Here is a 22,767-nt window from a genome sequence, read left to right as displayed (position 1 = left end):
CTGTTCCTAATGAACTAGGGCTGAGTGCTGAGCACTTGCAATTGTTCTATCTCCACTCAGAAGAGAGATGGAAAGCCAAATGAGTGATGCGGGTTAATACCATAGACAGTAGTTTGACAAACCTCTGTAGTGATGAGCTAAACATGCTGTTGGCACTACTAAGAGTAATTGAGCTCACAATCTTTAAAAACGATTCTAATACAGAATATTGATTATATGAACATCGTTAATCTCGAGAGACATACGATTGAAATTACATGTTGTCTATGTAAAATGTAAAAATATCAAAACACAAAGGCCCTCATTACAACCCTGGTGGTAAATCCCGCTTTCTGTTGTGCTGAAGACCGCCAACATACCGTTGCAGCGGTGGAATTTCGCTACAGGTATTACGACTCACACCTCAGAATCCGCCACAATACAGACACCCACACAAGTCCGCCACACCATTGGGCAGTGATAAACTGGCGATACCAAAACCCACACCGTCATGCCAACAAGAATACACCCACACTATCACGACCCACGAATCAACGTGCGGTCATTCAACTGCGGTAATCCATTGGCGGTACACACCGCCTCGCTCAGAGTACACACACATTTAAAAAACACAACCACATTGGACAATTCAAAATACACACACCTGATACACATACACACACCACACCCACACAGTCACACCACTATAAAACACACCCCCACATTATCCACAAACCCTTACAGCCAAACATTTGAAAGAAGGCCAGAGAGAGAGATTAGCTAACACAACACCAGCATCAACAGACACACAACACCATCACTTATACAACATCCACGCACCTCAAACAAGACACACCAACACATCCGCTCACACATCACAACAGACAGCACCTCACACATCACCCACACCACTTCATGGCACCTCAAACTCTCCCCAGGCTTTCAGAGGAGGAGCTCAGGGTCATGGTGGAGGAAATCATCCGGGTAGAGCCACAGCTATTCGGATCACAGGTGCAGCAGACCTCCATTGCCAGGAAGCTGGAGCTATGGTGGAGAATCGTTGACAGGGTCAACGCAGGGGGACAGCATCCAAGACATCAGGAAGAGGTGGAACGACCTACGGGGGAAGGTACGTTCCGTGGTATCAAGACACCAGATTGCTGTACAGAGGACTGGCGGTGGACCCCCACAACTAACAACATGGGAGGAACAAGTCTTGGCAATAATGCATCCTGAGGGCCTGGCAGGAGTAGCAGGAAGACTGGACTCTGGTAAGTCATATCTTAACTACTTTATCCCCCCACCCCACCTGCATGCCATCACATACCCCCACCCTTACCCTCACCCCATCACACCATCATCTCCATATGTCCCACTATCACAACCCACACATCTCAATACAAAGCCCTGCATGCGACACCTATGCATGGACCACCGTCACCAAAGCACTTCCAGTACAGAAACCCACACAGACCCCAAAACAACTATCACAAAAGAGCAAACACAATTATGCTAGCACAAGAGTAGAGGGTACCTCACCCAATGCACAAGATGGCACACAGATACTAAAACTATGCATTTACACCCCAACAGGACCCCTTCCCAACGTCACCGGACAGGAGGTGCCAGACATATCCAGTCCTCCCACAGAAGAGGCCCACAGTGATGCCAGCAGCTCTGCACGCCTGGATCAAGATGACCAGCCCGGCTCATCAGGGACCTCGGGACAGTCGGTTCCCCTGACACAATCACAAACCAGAGCCTCCACCTCAGGAAACACTACCACAGCACCCACCCAGCGGGCCCATCCCTCTGTCCCCAGGACACATCAATCAGCAGTGTGTCCACCACTACAGGGAACTCAGGCAAATACACCAACACAAGAAAATCAGGGACCTGCGGTCAGTGGCAGTGGGCACACAGTTCACTGGACAGAGGCACAGGATAACAGGGAAGCTGGAAGGACTGCTGTGCGACAGGGGGAGGACAGACCCAGGGAACCCACTCTCCACGAGGCACTCTCCAACATCATTGGAGCTTACCACCATTCCCAAGAGACCATGGGCACGGTACCGGCCAAGCTTCAGGAGACCCAGCAGCTGCAGGAGGAACACTACCTGGGGATCAGGGAGGACTTGAAGTCCATTAACACCACCCTGGTCACCATTGCAGGGGTGCTGGCAGACCTTGTCAACACCATAAGGGACACAGTGGCACACCAACGGGCCCCTGACACTAGCCTGGACGATAAACAACCCTCCACCGGCACTAGTGGATAGGAGGTACCGCCCCAGGAACACCAAGACACCAGCACCCCACCCCCTGCAGAAGGAGAACTAGCCCACAAATGGTCCCTTTGATCCAGGAACAAGACAGAGAACATTGCCAAGACCCCCGCCAGGAAATAAGACCCCCCTGAATGTCACCCTTCTGTCCTACTTTGTCACCTTGTCCACCTTAAACAGCCATTGCTCTACTTCCTATTCCCCATTGGACAATGCACCTGTGATACAAATAGACTGGACTCTGCCATGGACATTCCTCCATTATCACCCCAGCCCATTTCACACAACCCTCCACTTATTTGCACAGAAATAAACACCCTTGAATCACAAAACAATCTGGAGTCAGTCTGTGCTTTCACAAATGTGTAATTGCAAAACCTCTGGAATATAGCAATGTCAATGTACTTGTTCACATACCAATGTTACACAGCTGTAGGCCAGGAGTAAACATAGCAGAGAGCACAAAGTGAGACCCAGATCTGTGAAATGGAAAGGCAAAGTAACAAGTCAAGGTCCATACACAGAGTGAAAATGGCAGACTTATGCTAGCTCCAACAATAGTATGAGATGTGGGAAGCAGTTCTATCTTTTTACCTGTGTCTCACTGGAAGTATTGCATGATGATGTTGTTTCGGTTGTCTACATCTTCTTCTTCTGCCTCCTCTTCTTCACTGTCCACAGGCTCCACAGCTGCCACAAGACCACCATCAGGCCCATCTTCCTGCAGAAAAGGCACGTGGTGTTGCAAAGCCAGGTTGTGCAACATACAGCAGGCCATGATTATCTGGCACACCTTCTTCGGTGAGTAGTATAGGGAGCCACCTGTCAGATGGAGGCACCAGAATCTGGCCTTCAGGAGGCCGAAGGTGCGTTCTATGATCCTCCTGGTTCGCCCACGTGCCTCATAGTAGCATTTCTCTGCCCCTGTCCTGGGATTCCTCACTGGGGTCAGTAGCCATGACAGGTTGGGGTAACCAGAGTCACCTGCACATATCGAGGGACAACTATTAGACATTCTCCAAACATTAGGGAATCTCCCATACCCAGACCCCAAATGAACTGTGTGGGGACTTCAGGCTCACCTATTAGCCACACCCGGTGCTCTCTGGAGTTGCCCCATCACAGAAGGGATGCTGCTATTCCTCAAAATGTAAGCGTCATGCACTGAGCCAGGATACTTGGCATTCACATGGGAGATGTACTGGTCTACCAAACACACCATCTGCCCATTCATTGAATGGTAGCTTTTCTGGTTTCTGTACACCTGTTAATCCCTGCAGGGTGGGACAAATGCCACATGTGTACCATCAATGGCACCATTGGTGTTGGGGATATGTCCCAGGGCATAGAAGTCACCTTTCACTGTTGGCAAATCCTCCACTTGAGGGAAAACGATGTAGCTGCACATGTGTTTCAGCAGGGCAGATAACATTCTGGACAACACATTAGAGAACATTGGCTGCGACATCCCTGATGCCGTGGCCACTGTTGTTTGAAAAGACCCACTGGCCAGGAAATGGAGTACAGACAGAACCTGCACTAGAGGGGGGATTCCTGTGGGTTGGCGGATAGCTGACATCAGGTCTGGCTCCAACTGGGCACACAGTTCCAGGATTGTTACACAATCAAGTCTGTAAGTGATAATGATGTGTCTCTCTTCAATTGTCAACAGGTCCACCAGGGGTCTGCACACCAGAGGCTGCCGCCAGCTCATCATCTGCCCCAGCAGACGTGCCCTATGGAGGACAACAGAGAGCAGTGGGTCATCCAACACTTAGGTATCACAATGTGTCATTTGCTAAAACGTTAGAAATTCCCTATGTGCCTTTATCTGTCCGTATTCCATGCCTAAATAGGTGTGACGCAGTTTTCTTCCCTGCCATGTGGCCCCCTGAAATGGCGGCTGTCTGACCTGTAAGGTGGGACAAGGGGAAATGAGGTAATTGCGCTGGCGTAGTACACTGTCGCGGTAGGCGGTCGAAGACCACAGCGCAATTCAGCATTGGTTAACATTGGGCCCTATGGGTTCCAGGAGCCAATGACGATGTACGCCGGCGGTGACGGTACGCACTGCCGCGGACGTGGCCGCCATTTTCTAACTGTTCCCTCACTTGATACCTGACCTTCAACAGGAGAGGACCTACACTGCAAGTGCTGCTGTGACCTGTGTCTGGAAGCGACAATGGCTACAGTATCTGGGGAAAGGGCCCCTGCCTTCACTTCGGAGGAGTTGGAGAAAATGGTGGATGGGGTCCTCCCCCAGTACACGCAACTGTACGGTCCTCCAGACAAACAGGTGAGTACACTGTGAGCATGGTGTATGGCACATGATTGTATGGAGTGTCGTGGATGGAAGAGGGTGGGGAGGGGGACAGGCCAGCATGTGAGGATAGTGTGTGTGTGTATGTATGTCTGGCCCAGGGTGGGAGGTGTTTGGCAATGCATGAGATTAAATGTACGGGATAGTAACATCCATTCTAACTTCACTTTTCCTCTAGGTCAGCGCCCACCAGAAGAAGGGTATTTGGCGTGCCATCGCCAAGGACATCCGGACCCTGGGGGTCTACCATAGACAGAGCACCCACTGCCGGTGGAGCAAGAAGACGGGGGAGGCCCAGCTGGGATGGCCTCCCAATGTGGAAGGGGTGCCGTCGCACCATGACCCCCCTGATGTACCAGATCCTGGCAGTGGCCAATCCGGAGTTGGATGGGCCCTTGAGTGTCGCGCCGCACCGCGCGGCGCGAGCCGAGCGTTCGGCACAAGCCGCGCGTTCGGCTCGGGCCGCGCTTCGCGTCTCTAAGACGCGGCGCGCCCCGAGCCTTTCTTGCACCCTGCGAGGCCCCAGGACTTACTTGGGGCCTCGCGCTGCTTTCTCCCTCCGTCTTGTTGGGGTCTCCTGACCCCTCTTACCTGTTTGGGGCTTCTTTTTCTTCTTTTTCTGTCTTTCTTCCTTTTTGGGTCTGTTTTCTTCCTCTGTCCTTTATGTCTTTTCCCCTTCCCAGGTTACCTCTGTCTTCCCAGCATTCCTCTTTCCCTATTCTCTATGGTTTCTGCTCCAGTCTATCCTATCTACTTTTCCCTATTCAAGATGGTGTCCTTTTTCTTCCTGTGGGTCACTTCCTGTTTTATGGTATTTAAGGGTGGTGTTTCTTTTCCTCTTTGCGCTGCAACACTCTCTGTTTCAGTTAGTGTCCTCGCTCCTGATTTCCTAGCCTTTGGCTCTGGATTTCGCCATTTCTGTGTTACGTCAGTTCCTTTGATTCCTGTTCCTCTGTTCTTGTTCCAGGAATCCCCTGCGAATCTTCTGGGAGGTTTTTCCTCTTCTTCTGAAGGGTTTTTTTCCCTCTGGCGCTACTTTCTCACGGTCACGGTCTGTCCTTGGCGTTTCCTCGCCTACAGCACCGTGGCTACCAGAAAGAGTCGCCCCTTTTTGGGCCAAAGTCGAACTCTCAAGATCCACGCCTCAAGATCTGCAAACTCCAGGCGCAAGCAGCACGTGAGTCGTGACAGATTGCAGCGCCTAACCATCCCGACGTCTTCTAACGCCATGGAAGACACTGTGGTAGCTGCTGCGGATCCGGATCAAGCTCTGCTAACTACAATTCAGCAACAAGCTCAAGAATTACAGCAACTACGCAGTGAGAATGCTGCGCTGCGACAGGCTTTGGCTTTCCGCAGTGGTGATGTCCCGACGCTCTCCGCCTCTACCCATCGTTTTTCGGGTGAACCAACCAAGCTGCGAGAGTTCCTTGACTCCTTGACAGTGTACTTCGCCTTCCGACCCACCCAATTCTCCCATGACAGAACAAAGGTGGGCTATCTCATCAGTGCCTTATCTGGTCCTGCCTTGGCCTGGGCAACCCCGATGGTATCATCTAACGATCCGGTATTGTCAGATTATTCCGCCTTTGTGAACCGCTTCAAGCTGATGTTTAGTCGTCCGGGATTGGAGGCTTCAGCAGAAGAGGCCTTATGCGATATTCATCAAGGTTCACAAGATGTCCTTCAATACATTACACGCTTTCGTCAACTAGCGGCAGAGACCACCTGGCTGGAACGTACTTTGGTGACTTTGTTTCGTAGAGGACTCAAAGAAGAAATCAAAGACGAACTAGTACATTCCAAAGGAGTGGAAGATCTTCGTGGCCTGATGGATCAAGCCCTCTCCATCGAGTATCGCCTTCAGGAACGGAGAGCAGAGAAGAGAAAGAGCAGAGGGTCTTTTCAACCAAGCACCTCACGAGTTTTTCCGCATCGTTCTGAGGAACCTCGCCCTCCTGTCAGAGACACCGAAGGAGAACCCATGCAGGTGGATACAACTCGAGGCCCTCTCTCCGCTAGCGAACGAGAAGATAGACGAAAGAAGGGTTTGTGTTTATACTGCGGTTCTGCCGGCCACATACTGCGTACCTGTCCAGTACGTCCATCAAGGCCATCGGGAAACGCCGCTTCCCGTCCTCTGTAAGAAGGGAGGGGACGGGATTAGCAGCTATACCTTCCATCAGTTCTTTCAACGACAATACCACATCTTTGTTCATTTTACCAGTAATGTTACAACTTCCTGATGGCCGTCAAGAGAAGACTATGGCACTACTAGATTGTGGAGCTAGTGGTATTTATATGGATAAGAAGTGGGCCACCACTCAACAAGTTCCTATACAACCTAAGGAGATTCCAGAACAAGTACACACGGTGGATGGATCTTTGATATCATCGGGTCCAGTAGATACGACTACCCTGATGCTGAATCTACAGATCAGTAACCATCAGGAACACATCTCCTTTGATCTTATAACTTCCCCCAACCATACCATCATTCATGGAATCCCGTGGTTCATCCGACATAATCCATATGTGAACTGGGCTACCCGGACGGTTTCCTTGTCTTCACAGTTCTGTCACGAGCACTGTTTTGCTTCAGACAAGTATTGGTCGCCTAAGAGGTCAATAATCACGGAGGGTACCACCGGTTCGACCATAAATACAGTCCAAGGAGTTCCTGAACACTATTTGGATTTTCAAGATGTCTTCCAAAAACCTTCCAAACCTGTGTTACCTCCACATCGAGATTACGATTGTGCTATTCCCTTGGAACCTGGCACTATCGTTCCTTTTGGCAGGATGTATTCCCTCACGGAAACTGAAAAGGAAGTACTAAAGGAGTATTTGGATGAAAATATTCAAAGTGGTCTTATTGTTCCATCATCTTCTCCGGCCGGGGCTCCTCTCTTTTTCGTACCCAAGAAGACAAAGGACCTTCGCCCTTGCCTGGATTTTCGAGGCCTGAATAAAATAACTATTAAAGATCGTTATCCTTTGCCTCTCATAAGGGACATTTTAGAGGCAGTGAGATTTGCCCAACGGTTTACCAAACTAGATCTACGGGGAGCCTATCACCTCTTACGCATTAAAGAAGGAGATGAGTGGAAAACGGCCTTTAGGACTCCATTTGGTCACTTTGAATACAGGGTAATGCCTTTCGGTCTTACTAATGCCCCAGCAATCTTTCAGAGATTTATGGACTCTGTATTCTCGGATCTCCTGAATCAGACAGTTGTAATCTACCTTGATGATATTCTTATTTATTCCAGAAATCCCGAACTCCATTCTTCCCATGTTAAACAAGTCCTTCAACGACTCCGGGCACATCAACTATTTTGCAAACCCGAAAAGTGTGAGTTTGACCAGACGGAAGTCAAATATCTAGGATATCATTTAAGTACCACCGGAGTAGCCATGGATCAAGAAAAGGTACAAGCTATCCTAGATTGGCCTTCTCCATCTTCTATTAAAGAAACACAATGCTTTCTAGGATTGGCGAACTTCTATCGACAATTCATCGCAGACTTTGCAAAACAAACTAGCCATATAACTCACACTTTAAAGAAGGAAAATCTTATTAAAGGGTTTGTCTGGACTAAAGCTGCTGAAACAGCTTTTCAGGATTTAAAGAAGGCATTTACACAAGCTCCCATCTTAAGACATCCAGATACCAACAAACGATTTATTGTCATCACCGATGCTTCTGAAAAAGCCATTGGTGCCGTCCTACTCCAACAACAAGAGGATGATGGTCTTGAACATCCTGTTTTCTATTTGTCTCATATACTCTCTATTGCAGAACAACATTACTCAGTATTGGAAAGAGAATTGTTGGCTCTGAAAACAGCTTGTATGGAATGGAGGCAGTTTCTGATGGGTTCCAAGGAACCTTTTGAAGTGAGAACAGACCATCGAAACTTACAATGTTTACGAAATTTCGTATGCCAAAATAGTCGTCAAGCTCGTTGGGCCTTCTTCTTCAGCCAGTATGATTTCTACATTACATATATTCCTGGCTCCCAAAACATTCTGGCTGATGCTCTGTCGCGTCGTTATCCAGATTGTACTCCTGTCCCAGCTCAACCCCTACTGGAACCTAGTAAGATCATTGGGGTAGCCCAGTCTTTTCTGGAGGAGGTACAACTGGAGTACCCCAATCTATCTGATGATGAAGTAGAGAACTTAAGGCCTCTTTTACATAAGAGACAAGGATACTATTATTATCACGATCTGTTATTCATCCCCACTAACAGAGTGAGAGAAAAGGTATTACAAATGTGTCATGATTCACCGGTTGCTGGTCATAGAGGCATCAAGGCCACACAAGAACTGTTATCACGATTTTTCTGGTGGCCTACTTGGAAACAGGATATTGAAACATACGTTCAGGCTTGTCCCACATGCGCTCAAGTCAAGATTCCCCGAACCAGACCTGCGGGATTACTCCAGCCCTTGCCGGTTCCGCCAACTCCATGGCACACCATCTCTACCGATTTCATGTGTTCGTTACCACTCTCAGCAGGAAACCGGGTAATCATGGTCACTGTGGACTCTTTTACTAAGATGGCTCACTTCACTGCCTTAAAAAAGCTACCTACATCCCAAGAATTAAGCCAGATATTCATCGAACATATCTTCCGTCTTCATGGACTTCCTCATACTCTTATATCTGATAGGGGACCTCAGTACATTTCCCGGTTTTGGAGGTATTTTTGTAAGACACTAAACATCGATAGAGCTCTGTCATCGGGCTTCCATCCTCAGACAAATGGACAGACCGAGCGTCTGAACCAAGGCTTAGAACAATACCTTCGTTGTTTTTGCAACTCAACTCAAAGCAACTGGAACACGTATCTCCCTATCGCTGAATTCTCTTATAATAACTCAGTCCATAGTGCCTCCAAGACCACTCCTTTTTTCTGTTCTTATGGTTTTCATCCTACCTCTTTTCCTACTTCTTCTCTGTCTCCCACTCCCTTGCCCGCTATTACTCATTTTTCCAAACGTCTTCTACAAATCCATAGACTGATTCGTTCTAATCTCTTACACACCAAGAGATATATGAAGAAAGTAGCAGACAAGAAACGTAGGGCCACTCCGGACTACCATCCACAGGATAAAGTTTGGCTTTCTTCTAAATTATTACCCTCACGTCTTTCTCAGAACAAATTCACACCTCGCTATTACGGGCCTTTCCGTATTCTCCAGTTGCTTAATCCTGTCACTGTCCGTCTTCACTTGCCTCACACATGGAAGATTCATCCAGTCTTCCATGTCTCCCAACTCAAACCTTATGTACCAGATCCGTATTCCCGTCAGTTTTCCTGTCCTCCTCCTGTCTTAGTGGATGATGTTCCTGAATATGAGGTTCAGGAGATTTGTGACTCTCGTCTTTTTCACACCCGTCTGCAGTATCTGATTCATTGGAAGGGTTATCCTCTCAGTGAGTGTTCTTGGGAAGATGCATCTTCTGTTCATGCTCCTCTTCTGACTCAGCGCTTTCACCGTTTATTTCCTTTCAAACCAGGGCCTTCGGGAGGGGGGCCTACTGTCGCGCCGCACCGCGCGGCGCGAGCCGAGCGTTCGGCACAAGCCGCGCGTTCGGCTCGGGCCGCGCTTCGCGTCTCTAAGACGCGGCGCGCCCCGAGCCTTTCTTGCACCCTGCGAGGCCCCAGGACTTACTTGGGGCCTCGCGCTGCTTTCTCCCTCCGTCTTGTTGGGGTCTCCTGACCCCTCTTACCTGTTTGGGGCTTCTTTTTCTTCTTTTTCTGTCTTTCTTCCTTTTTGGGTCTGTTTTCTTCCTCTGTCCTTTATGTCTTTTCCCCTTCCCAGGTTACCTCTGTCTTCCCAGCATTCCTCTTTCCCTATTCTCTATGGTTTCTGCTCCAGTCTATCCTATCTACTTTTCCCTATTCAAGATGGTGTCCTTTTTCTTCCTGTGGGTCACTTCCTGTTTTATGGTATTTAAGGGTGGTGTTTCTTTTCCTCTTTGCGCTGCAACACTCTCTGTTTCAGTTAGTGTCCTCGCTCCTGATTTCCTAGCCTTTGGCTCTGGATTTCGCCATTTCTGTGTTACGTCAGTTCCTTTGATTCCTGTTCCTCTGTTCTTGTTCCAGGAATCCCCTGCGAATCTTCTGGGAGGTTTTTCCTCTTCTTCTGAAGGGGTTTTTTCCCTCTGGCGCTACTTTCTCACGGTCACGGTCTGTCCTTGGCGTTTCCTCGCCTACAGCACCGTGGCTACCAGAAAGAGTCGCCCCTTTTTGGGCCAAAGTCGAACTCTCAAGATCCACGCCTCAAGATCTGCAAACTCCAGGCGCAAGCAGCACGTGAGTCGTGACATTGAGGGCATCACAGCAGCCACAAGGGGGTGAGTACACTCTCATTCAGCTGACTCGGCACGCTTTACGAGGTGTCTGGCTGGGGGAAGAGGACTGTGAGTTCCCCTATGCCAGGGCAAACTTGGTAGGCTAGGATCTCTTGTTAGGCAGGCTCTGTGGCACCCCAACCCCACTACTGGTAATAGCCATCTACACCTAGTCAGGCTCCTGTGGCTTCCAGGTGTGCAGCAATTGGGCTTAGGCATCGTCCCCCATGGGCATGTGAATTTCCTAAGAACTGTTAGTGCATGACTTAATGCATAGGGCTGCTCCCTGTGTGTTGTGTCCGCCAACTGTAGTGGTGTTGCATGCACTGAACATGTGTTTCTTCTGACTGTTCTTGCGTGCATTAGCATCATCTGGCGGAGGAGCAGTGGCACCGTAGCAGGAGGGTGCTGCATCCCACATGGCCCTGGAGGGTGAATTTACGGAGTCTGAAGCCACCAGTGGAACGGAGGGCAAGGGGAGCTCCACGAAGGGGACAGGAGCATACACCAGCAACAGCGACTCCTCCTCTGATGGGAGCTCCATTGTGATGGCGGGCACCTCTGCGCCCTCTGCATCAACAGGTACAGCTGCCACCCTCCCTACCAGCACCGCCCTCCCAGCAGCCCCTCAGCGTGTGTCCTGTGCCCGCTCACCCAGTAGGGTGGGCATCTCCTTCACCCCAGGCACCTCAGGCCCTGCCCCAGTCAGCCCTGCTGCCCTCAGTGAGGGGACTATTGACCTCCTGAGATCCCTCACTGTTGGACAATATACCATTTTGAATGCCATCCAGGGTGTTGAGAGGCATTTTCAACAAACAAATGCATACCTGGACAGCATTCATTCTGGCATGGCGGCCCAACAGAGAGCATTTCAGGCTCTGGCCTCAGCACTTATGGCAGCCATTGTACCTGTGTCTAGTCTTTCCCCTCCAACTTCCTCCACCCAGACCCAATCCCCTGTACCTCAGCCTATCCCAAGCACACCATCAGGCCAGCATGCACACTCATCAACACAGAAGAGTGGACATCGCAAACAGAAGCACCACACATCCCATAGGCACTCACACAAGCACCATCCCGATGCAGACACACCAACATCCACTGACTCCACTGTGTCCCCCTCCTCAACGTCCTCCTCCTCCCTCCCTGTCTCATCACCACTCACACCTGCATGCACTACATCCTCAGCCACTACCTCCATCATCAGCACGCCCATCACCACACACCGCTCACGTGCAATCACCACCCCACTACCATTCACACATTCCCAGTGTGTCTGTGAGCCCTCCTCCCAAAGTACACAAACGCAGGCACAAACCCATGCAACAGCCATCCACCTCACAACAGCCTCTGGCCCATGCACCTTCACCCAAATTCAGCAAACGTACACCTCCTACAACCACTACCTCTTCCTCCACTCCCAAACCCCCGCCATCTTCCCGTCCCAGTCTGTCTAAAAAACTTTTCCTCGCTAACTTTGACCTCTTCCCTTCTCCTCCCCCCGGCCCTCCCCTAGGGCCAGGCTTTCCAGGTCCCAGCCCAGCACCTCAGCCACCAAATCCCCAGGCACAGTGGTGCCAGCAACTGCGGTCTCATTGAGTGCGCCACCCATCAGGGCTGCCAGTGTGCCACCTAGTGAGGCCAAGGACATTCCGCCACCTGCCAAGGTGAAGAAGGTGCCCACATCCTGGAGGGAGAAGCCGCACCTACCAGCCACCAAGGGCTCCTCCAAACTAAAAGGGGACAGTGGCAAGACACCTGCGGCAACATCATAGGTGGGGAAGGGACACAAGCCGAAGAGCAGGTCAGGACATGGCACGGTGGCTCCGACTGAGGGACTAGAGTCACCCCTTCTGTCAACCACTACACCACCCTGTACGGCGGTGGACACCGCCACCTGCACCGCCACCAGCACTGCCACCTGCACCGCCACCAGCACAGCCACCTGCACTGCCACCTGGACCGCCACCTGCACTGCCACCTGCATCGCCACCTGCAGGTCTGCAGCCTTAGCAACAGTCCCCAGCATCATCCCCAGTGGGCATCCGCGTGAGGCTGCAGGAGACATCCTGCTGTGTCCTTCAACAGGTGCTGACACATGCACCACCACCAGTACCTCTGCCACAGACACCGCAGCAAGCACGCCACCAGCCCCTCGATGTGCTCAGACAGTGCCAACACCCCTCCAGAACCAGTGGAGATTGACATCCACTACCTCAGTCCTTGGCAGGATGAAGCACTCTGGGCACCAAGCCCCCTCCAGAACCAGTGGAGATTGACATCCACTTGAGAAACTGTGGCTTTGCACTCCCCAGGATAAAGCAGTGGGCAAACCACCCACTGGAAAGACTTGAGAGACTGTGGCTTTGCACTCCCCAGGATAAAGCAGTGGGCAAACCACCCACTGGAAAGACTTGAGAGACTGTGGTTTTGCACTCCCCAGGATAAAGCAATGGGCAAACCACCCACTGGAAAGACTTGTGAGACTGTGGCTTTGCACTCCCCAGGATAAAGCAGTGGGCATATTTGTTATAAATATTCCAAAAGCTCTAGTGCTCCAAGTGGCACAATACTAAAGGATTAGGCCCGTAAATTCCCAGTCTACTGCATTGCACAACTCTCAACTGTGCCTTAAGTAAACATGGTGAAAGAGATGTGCTGAAAAAAATAACAAAACCAACACCTAAACTTTGTTGACACACTCATCTCTGGCAATCTAAGCCTTATCCACACAAAAGAAAACTTCATCCTCCATGACAATGAAAATAATAAAAATTAAATTATATTTGCAACAGAACTAAGCTTGCTAACATTTAAACATGTCCACCCCCTTTTTCACCAATCATATATAATACATGGACGTGGATGGTACTGTGCTAATCCTATGTTTAAAACTTTGCTAAAGCTCTGCTAGAAAAACAGACTACACTCTCTAAGCCTTAAAGAGTATTGCCCCTGAATTATGTTGGCTGCCTCCTTGTGCCTGGACAAAGCAGTAGCACTCTGAGGCGCTCAAGTGTGAGTGAAACACGTTAGGTGTTGCTTTTATTTATTTATTTATTTATTCCAGGTTGACTTGGATGGTATTATGCCAATCCAAAGCTGTAACACTGCCTGGAGGGATAAGAATCTTTATTTCATTTATTTAGCATGACATGGATGGCACTAGCTCATTCTATGCTTAAAGAATTTGCTGCAGAGTTGGGAAAATGCTTTGGCAAAATGCTGTCACTTTTGTAGTTCGGCATGGATGTTATGGTGATAATCCTATGCAGACATTTCAGGTGAGCAGTTCTAGAGTGCAAGTGGTTTTGTTGAGACATCAGTGAAGGAGTTGGCCTCTGTATAACATTTGTGAACCACATACACACACACACACACACATATATATACATATATATTTAACACGCTTACATCAGCTGCTGTTTGGAAAGGTATGGGTGATCAGTCCAGGGGGTGCTGAGAAAAAGGGGGGGTCCCAAAATGCGTTTTTCCCATTCATATTTTCATTCAGATTTTGACCAGCTATAGTGCCAAAACTACTGGATGGAATTGCATCAAATTTGACAGAAAGGTAGCTCTTGGTCTAGAAGGAGCCTTTGTTTGTTTTTTGGTGTAAATCCATTCAGTAGTTTTTGAAAAATGTAAGAAAATTCAAATTTGTACATATAGGGATGCAAAGGATTTGCGATCCCTCCCATTCTTGTGCTGGGATCTGATTGGCTAACACTTCAAGAAAGAAGTGTCGTCAGCAATGTTGAGACTCAGCTTGAGCTGAGTTCCAAACAAAAATGCAAAAAAAAGAAAAGGGGCCAGGGTACAGACTCCCTCATCCCTCACCTCTGGTGCTGGGTTCTCAAAGGAACCCACCCATGGCTGAAAAGCATTTTCTTTAAATTTATGGTGGGCGTTGAGATCCACAGTAAAGGGAAACAAAATAAACAAATTGTGGACTCTCGCACTTCGTCTTTTTTAAGCTCCCGGGTGGGCCAAGTCCTGGGGCATTTTTGTGATAATGTGCGTGGGGGGCATCTGGCCCCTACAGCTGCCCCGGGAATCATCACCTCCCTGAGGCGATGATCCACGTTAAAGCAGGGGCTGTGAAACCCCTGCAACCCCAGGACCACCACCTCCCCGGGGATATATTTAAATTATCTTGGGGAGGCCTGTCGGACCCCCAGAGCCCTGGGAACCACCTCCCCGGGGCTATATTTAATACGCAGGGGCACCCAGCCCAACCTCGCTGCCCCCGGGACTACCCCCTTATGGAGCCACTGATGGTACCTGCAGATCGCAACTCCCAGAACCGGCTCCTGCCATGTCTTGGGGTGCCCACCTCTGGGTCGTAGCTGTTTGCTGTGGCTTTGCTGCAGCTTTGACAGCTGCAGCCAAGTCACATCAAACATTCTGCTTTTTGACAGCAGGACCTGTTTTCCTCTGCGTGCAGGGAACAGAGATGAAAGCATTGCTCCAGCAACTAGGCTGTTAAAAGCAGCAGCCTGCTTGCTGGAGCAATGGGACTGTGGGGAGGCCTTGAGGCCCCCGTGGTTCCAGATAGCCGTAAGGGTATATTACAAAATACATTAAAAAAAAATATACTCAGAGACCGTAGAGGAGGCCTTAATCCCCCAGCGGCATATTTCAAATTAAATAAATGAATATAGTTATTTACCACGGGGATTCCTTGAGGATCCCCCCGGCGTTCCAGGTTGCCCATAAAGGGCTGTAGAAAAATCTAAAAAAAAGACTCTGAATGGCTCATGTGTGAAGGTTGAAGACTTTCACACTGAGCTTTGAGGATTTGAGACCAAAGGCCTGATTACAACTTTGCCAGAGGGGGTTAATCCGTCCCAAATGTGACGGATATCCCACCCACCATATTACAAGTTCCATACGATATAATGGATTCGTAATACGGCAGGCGGGATATCCGTCACATTTGGGACGACTTAACCCGCTCCGCCAAAGTTGTGATCAGGTCCCTTTCATTTCCTCTAGAATTTTTTTTTCTAACTACAAAAATATTTAAGGCTCAGACTGACAAGTGTTCTTACTCTTTTTAAATGACAAATACATTTTTCTTTTCAAATTGTGCAGAAATATCTCATTCTATGTATATCATACATCACAACCTAAAATTATTCTCTCTCCCTCTCTGTCTCATTCTCACTCTAACTCTCTTTCTCACTCTCTTTCAATCTCTTTCTCACACTCACACACTCACTCAGACCCTTAAGCACCCACTCACAGCTCCAGTCAGACCCTCAGGCATGCACTCACACATCCACTCAGGCAGTGATGCACCCACTCACAGACCCCTTGAGACTCTCACACATCCACTCACAGACCATCTGACACCCTCATGCACCCACTCACAGACCCACACACACACTGACGCATCCACTAAAACACTAATGTACACACTCTCACATCCAGACAGACAGTCTCACAGCCGCTCTCACCCCAAGATACACCCTCTCACACCTATTTTTACACCCAGAGAGGCAGCGGCTAACTCCTGCCACGCATGGCCAATGGGCCATGCACAGAAAGGGGCTCGGTAGTTAGGGTGGTTGGCTGCAGAGTCTGGCTGCAGGTCAAGTCTTGCAGGCAACCTCCGCTGCTCATGGCCGAAAGCTGTGCATGGTGCTAGGTTGGCTGCTTATAGGGGGTTGGCCTTAGGGCCAGGTCTGTGGTCAACTGCCACCACGCATGGCTGAAGTCTATGCATGGCTGTGGTTGGATTAATTTATAGTAATGAAAATTAGTATACATTAAAAAAAACATCGGAATTCACTGAAAAAAACCAAGGTTACAGGGATGTCATAGTTAGGAAAAACATTTTTTTTTAAACATAGAAATTTACTTTAAAAAAAATCAAAGGTTACAGGGACAGTATAGCTAAGCTCACATTTTAAACGTACCTCAAGTAACTATAACTCGTGCCCTAAGGTAACTATAACTCGCACCCTCTCCATGCACTGGTAATTACCCCACAAATTACATCACTCATGACATCTTTGATAACATCCTTGATAATATTAATATAATATTTGCAGTAACATTTTTGACAAAAAAAATGTGCAAGGCAAGGGCACGAGTTATGGTTCCCTTAGGGGACGAGAACTTACATTTAAAATCTGAGCCCAACTGTAATGTCCCCGTAACCTCTGTTTTTTTTAAATATATTTATATATATATATATATATATATATATATACACAGAAGACCAAGTGGGTCGAAACTCAATGGTGGAGCAACTGCTGTTAATGAAAACATCATGGTAAATAGGTTTAAGCATTCCTGTTCTTGCTGTTTTCAATGTTATGGGCTATCGACCGAGCCCCTACTCCGGCACCAGCTAAGTGAGCACACCAAAAAGAAAACAAACCTCAATGGGAGAGATAGATAGATAGGATAGATAGATAGATAGATAGATAGATAGATAGATAGATAGATAGATAGATAGATAGATAGATAGATAGATAGATAGATAGATAGATATCACCTCCTGGCAGTCACAAGTAGGTAGTTATAGTCAGGACACAATTCCCACAGTGGAAGTGTTTTTTTGTTTTGCCAATAACTTTGGCACCTTTTATTGAATCTTCATAAAATGTTCTAAACTTGCACACTAGTTTATTCAGCTGTTGTCTTGGAAGTGTTGGGGTGATCGTCAAGTGGGGGTCGAGAAAAGGGAGGTCCCCAAACACTTATCGCCTTGCAATTTCCCACAGGGATTTGAAACACAACTACACTGAATGTCATTTTGCAGAAAGGTAGATCTTGGTCCAGAAAGATCTCTTTTTGTTATGTGGTGCAAATCTGTTCAGTAGTTTTTGAGATATTTAAATGAAAAAAATAAATATCTACGGATGTGGATCCTCTGAAGATCAAAAGATCTTATGGTGAAATCTGTTTGGCTGCCAACACTTCAACCAGAAAGTGTTGGCAGCTATTTTGTGAAACCAATTCAGCTGAGTTCCCCCCAAAAAGCACAACAAAATAAATAAAGAAGGGCACAGTGTAGTAATAACCTGACCCACTTGATCTTGTGGTGAGGGTCACCCAGGGACCCTACTGGGGCACAAGAGCATTTTTAAAATTTTCACAGCAAAATTCACTGATAATCAGCAAATCCTGGTGATTTTTTTTTTTTAAAACAGGTGCTGCGTCCCGTACTAGTTCACAGATTAGCACCTGGGTAGGCCAGGTCCCAGGGGCATACAAATATAAATAATGTGAGGAGGGGGGCATGCAACCCCCATCCCATGGCCGATATGGGCTTTGGGGACCGCAACCTTCCCGGCACCAGTCCAAGTATAATTGAACAGGAAGGGGGGCAGCGCAGCTACTCTCTATAGATCGTTTAGTGCCTTGGGGACCGCCACCACCCTGGGACATGGTCAATTAAATTATGAAGAGTGGTGGCCTTTGCGGACTCCCCTCCAGGGCCCTTTATTGCCCCTGGGCACTACCACCTCCCTGGGGACAGGCGAACTGAACTCTGGGGGTTTGGCCAAGTTTGAAAAGGGAAGGAGGGCCACACACCCCCTCTTGGGCCGTTTCCAGCCCTGGGGACACCTAACTCTCTGGGGCTAGCCCTACAAGCTGAAAAAAGGGGGGGGCACACATAATCCTCCAGGAGTCATTAATGGACTGCTCCCTATGTCCTGAGGTGCCTACCCTCTGGACATAGCAGTTAAGTAATACTTAACGTTGAAAAAACATAAAAATTCACTGAAAAAAAAGTAAAGATTACAGAGACGTTATAGTTAGCTAGCCAGTGCTAAAGTGCTTGCTCTCTCTCACAAAAAACATGGTTTGATTGACATTACCTGATTGACATATTTAATTTACATGTGCGTCCCTTGTAGAGTTTTAAATAATATATACAGGGCCTGTAAAGTAAAGTGTGCCTGCATCATTGATTGTGCCACCCACTTAGGTAGCACCTTAATTGCAGCATGAAGGCAGTGGTCCACTGCCATGTTGACTTGCCATTTAAAACCTCTTACCAAGCCTTAAGCTCCCCTTTTATTACATATTAGTCACTCCTAAGGCAGGCCCTAAGTAGCCCCTAGGGTAGGGTGCCTTCTGAGAGGCCTACCCCTCCCATAAGGTAACATTGGGGATTCCTTTCTAAAAGAATACATCATAATTTCTAAACCAAAGGTGATAGCTATGTCATGTTTGGTACCTATGAACTTGTGATGATAAACTTAGCATCACAAGTTTGAAAATGCCACGTTTGAAAAATTGGCATTTTCCTGGCCTTAGCCATCTGTGCCTGTGGCCTGCTTTAGGTCACATGACTGGGTGTACCTAGCAGTTGGAACTTTGTAAATTCACCCCAGACAGTCCCACAATAGGGGTATTAGCAAAGCCTAAATGGGACACTAACTGACTTGATGGGGGCGGAGCTAAGCACAACCCCACTTTCAACTGAATAGGCTGTGCTCTACCACCACACAATAGGCTTAACAACCCTGTATTTTCAGTTCAGTCAGCTGGGAACCAAGGCAGGGGAGGCAGGAAATTCCTGGTTCTGGAAACTTTACCCAACTTCTAGGAGAAGGGCACCAGGGTATAAAAACAGGGCTCTCAGACCCACTCTATGGTTCACTACCTGACCTGATAAGGACTTTCAGAGGACTGTCTGCTGCTATGACCTGCTGTGCACTCTGCCAGACTGCTGCTGTATCTGGAAGGACTGCTTTGCTGACTGGAGACCTCTTGGAACTTTCAGAGGCCAGCCCTGCTATAGAGCCCTGCATCACCACCTGCACCCAGGACTTCAGAAGTAACTCCAAGGGCTAGTTTAGCTGGTCTCCTCTTCTAATCCACAGGGACATAACAGGTACCCACTATCTTAAACTTGCACCTAGGACCATCCTGAGTAAGTATTGAGCCCCCAAGAGGTCACCATCCATTCCTCGACCTTTGGTTGTGGTGCTAAAGGTGCTCGGGTGGCCATATTCCAAAACTGAGGGCATGCTATTTCCAACCTTAAACATAAAAAATCATAAATCTAATCTACTGAATGGATTTTGATAGTTTTGGTGATAAATAATGTATTAAAACTTTCTCTATTTTTCGGAATTGGTTTGGGATTTTTATTGTGTTGTGGTTTCACTGTGTTGCTGTTTGTGTACTGCATGAATACTTTTAACAGAACTGTGCATTGCACAGGGGAATTTACACTTTCCTTCATTACAATACTCATGCCTTATAGGCCCCTCCAGTAAGTTATGGGGAGAAAGTGGCCTCACTACTAAGACCTTTCCACAGTATAACAGGAGTGCATATAAGGGTGCAGGGAGAGACTGAGGGCCAAATGTATCAAAGGGTTTTACCTATTCTGTGTCAATGGGAAAACGAGTTCGTACATATGGCCCTGTGTTTCTCACAGACACCTCTACCCAGGGCAATAATTGTCTATAGTGTGGTGATGGATCCCTTCCCCTTAGTGAACGGGGGCACCAACATCCTTTCAGAGTAGGCAGTGGCCCCACGGACCACTGCCTACTCTTAAAAAATGACACAGAAACGTTTCATTTTTATTTTTGAAAGAGCATCCCATTTTCCTTAATCGATTGTGACCTGCTTCATGAATATCAATGAGGAAGGTCCCTTGCGATCCATTTGTGAATTGCAAACAGCGTCTGAGACACTGTTGTACATCAGCTTTTGCAACTCGCAAATTGTGAGCCAGTACAAATCACAATTCGCGAGTCACAAAAGCTGACTGTTGTACATCTGGCCGAAGTGTGTTAACTGATCAACTTCAAGGCAAATCCCTGAGTTTGAGGACTAATTCTACTTCTCTGACTAAGTCACAACAGAACTTTCATACATTATCTTCAAACTTCTTTACAAAAATAAGAGAGATATAGAAGAACATTTATATATTTGGTATCTGCCTTAGGCAGCCTGACCATTTATTCACATATTTGGAGTGGAGTTGTACCATTGTGCACAGAAGAAGTATCCCCATTCACTTAAAGAACATGAAGACAGAGCCTTCCATCCCTATCCTTCCTTTTTTCCTCAGCTGGACTGCTAGTAAAGATGGATAGTTATGCAGGACTGCCACTGTTTCTTGCTTCCATGGGAAAAGAAAAGATACAATAGACAAATGTGTACCACGCTTGGAACAGATAACTATTGTACTAATGATTGATAAATTAAGTGAACGACAATTCTTGTGGTGCCTGAGAGGGTTTAGCTAAGTTATTGTCACTAGTGTGCATGTTGTAGTGATGGGTGTCCATGCAGGTCTGTGATGGAGGTTCATGCATTGGTGTTGCATGCAGGGCTTGGTATTGGGATGGGTGGGTTGTGATGGGGTATATGTGAGGTGGTAGGGGTGAGGGTAGGGGTTTGTGATGGCATGCAGGTGGGGGGGAGTAGTAAAGATTTGACTTACCAGAGTCAGTCCTCCTGCTACTCCTGCGAGGCCATCAGGATGCATGATCGCCAAGACTTGCTCCTCCCATGTTGTTAGTTGTGGAGAAGGAAGTGGGGGTCCACCGCCAGTCTTCTGTACAGCTACCTGGTGTCTTGCAATCACGGAACGCACCTTCTCCCGTAGGTCGTTCCACATCTCCTTGATGTCATCCCTTGTTCTTGGGTGCTGTCCCACAGCATTGAGCCTGTCCAAGACTCTTCCCCATAGCTCCATCTTCCTAGCAATGGAAGCCTGCTGCATCTATGATCTGAGTAGCAGTGGCTCTACCCAGATGATTTCCTCCACCATGAACCTTAGCTCCTCGTCTGATAACCTGGGGTGTCTTTGTGGTGCCATGAGTGTAGTGTGAGTGGTGTGTGTGAGGGTGTGTGGGGTGATGTGTTGGGGTGTGTGCTGTGAGGTGCGTGGATGGTGTATGGGTGATGGTGTTAGGTGGCTCAGATTCAGTGGGTGCTCCTGGCTTGTCTCTCTCTCAGTTGACAATATCTTTTTTCATTGTAAGGTGTTGTGGGTATTGTGGGTGTGTGTTTTATATTGGATTGGGCTTGTGGGTGTGGTGTGTGTATGTATGTCAGATGTGTGAAGTTTGAAGTGTCCAATGTGGTGTAGTTTTATTAGTGTGTGTGTATTTTGAGCGCAGTGGTGTGTACCGCCAATGGTATACCGTGGTTGAATGTCCGCCGGGGTGATTCGTGCGTCATGATGCTGTGGGAGTATTTTTGTTGGCTTAACAGTGTGGGGGTTGGTACCGCCAGTTTATCAATGACCTTTGGGCTGGCGGACTTGTGTGGGTGTCTGTATAGTGGCGTAGTTCTCTGTGTGGGTCATTATACCCGTATCGGTATACCGCCGGGGTCACGGTATGTTGGTGGCCGTCAGCACGGCAGTAAGCAGCATTTACCGGCAATGTTGTAATGAGGGCCATAGTCCCTTCCTGTGTCTGGTTTCACGTTCGCTAGCTGAGAAGGGTCCACAAGCCATGTTAATTTGTAAAGGTTCTTCCTCCGACGGTCCTTTAGTTTCAGAACATGTTTCTTCATAACGATGAGGAGGTGCATGAGTACTTGCAGAGGATGGTATAGAACTTTTCTTCTTTTCCATTTTGCCTTCGTGAAGACAATATTCTATGGCTAGAGTTAAGTCCATCAAACTCTGAAGATTCTCTACTGTCACAGAATGTACTAGTTCGTTTTTGATCTCCTCCTTAAGCCCCCTTTGATAAAGAGTTACAAGGGAACGTTCTACCCAAGAGGTTTCCGCTGCCAGTTGTCTAAATCGTGTGATGTATTGTAAGACGTCCTGACTTCCTTGTTGGATGTCGCATAAGGCTTCTTCTGCAGAAGTT

This window comes from Pleurodeles waltl, chromosome 7 (assembly GCF_031143425.1).
Source record: "Pleurodeles waltl isolate 20211129_DDA chromosome 7, aPleWal1.hap1.20221129, whole genome shotgun sequence".
NCBI classification, from domain to species: domain Eukaryota; kingdom Metazoa; phylum Chordata; class Amphibia; order Caudata; family Salamandridae; genus Pleurodeles; species Pleurodeles waltl.
The sequence above is the reverse complement of the archived record's forward strand: the minus strand, read 5'-3'. Positions refer to the sequence as shown.